Source organism: Aotus nancymaae, unplaced genomic scaffold (assembly GCF_030222135.1).
Source record: "Aotus nancymaae isolate 86718 unplaced genomic scaffold, 86718_ANA_hifiasm-v0.15.2.pri h1tg000020l, whole genome shotgun sequence".
In the NCBI taxonomy this organism is placed as follows: Eukaryota; Metazoa; Chordata; class Mammalia; order Primates; family Aotidae; genus Aotus; species Aotus nancymaae.
Window position 1 is genome coordinate 55,737,249 of NW_026988432.1, and position 970 is coordinate 55,738,218.

Genomic DNA, 970 nt, shown 5'->3' on the forward strand with positions numbered 1-970 from the left:
TGGAGGTTGCAGTGAGCCGAAATTGTGCCACTGTACTCCAGCCTGGGCGACAAAGTGAGACTCTGTCTCAAAACAAAAAACAAACAAAAAATATAGAAAGAAAAGAACAGAAAAAGAAAAAGGAAGGGAAGAGATAATGATTATCTATATTTTTAAAAAAAAAAAAAAAAGAAGAAGCCAGGAGTTCAAGACCAGCCTGGCCAACACAGTGAAATCCTGTCTCTACTAAGTAAAGTACAAAAATTAGCCGGGTGTGGTGGTGGGTGCCTGTAATCCCAGCTACTCGGGAGTCTGAGGCAGGAGAATCGCTTGAACCCGGGAGGTGGTGGTTGCAGTGAGCCAAAATCACGCCACTGCACTCCAGCCTGGGCAACTGAGGAAGACTCCATTTCAAAATAAAAAGCTTTGCTCAGTGGCAATACTGTAGCCAATCAGGTTTATCCCAGGTGCAATTATTGCTAATTGAAAACTTTTCCCAATACCCCACCATGATGACTTGAAATACAATCAGCATTGGCAATTTTTGACAGTCTCTATGGAGACTGAATAAAAAATAAAAATAATAAATAAATAAATAAATAAATAAAAGAGAGATAGAGAAAGAACTCCAGAGATCTGAAGAGATTTACCCTGGAGTCTTTAGCTGAGCACAGAACAACACATGGTGTACAGAAACTACCTGAGGCTGGAGAAAGAGAAACAAAAAGATTAGAGGGAATAATTCTTACAACTAAATACATTGGTGGAAATAGTTCTTGTTCCAATAGCCAGAGTGGAAAACCCCATAACTCACAGGGTATTGGGTAAAAAGATTTTGCCTAAACAATGGGACAAAATTAGCTCTAGACTCAAAGCTGCTCTAGTCCCATCTAAAAAAGCTCTAAAGCAAGAACCATGTATTCGTTTTCTATTTTTTTTTTTAATTTTCCGTGACTTGATACCTTGAAGATTAGTTTACTATTACTGCATA

The 970-nt window shown here is 38.5% G+C and overlaps 1 non-coding gene across 1 annotated transcript; it reads left to right on the plus strand.

The window, feature by feature from the left end:
- The first annotated feature begins 401 nt into the window (after positions 1–401).
- Positions 402–542, plus strand: LOC135276195 (U4 spliceosomal RNA). Its single transcript, XR_010343742.1, has one exon. It is a non-coding gene; the product is annotated as a U4 spliceosomal RNA (small nuclear RNA).
- The last annotated feature ends 428 nt before the right edge of the window (positions 543–970 follow it).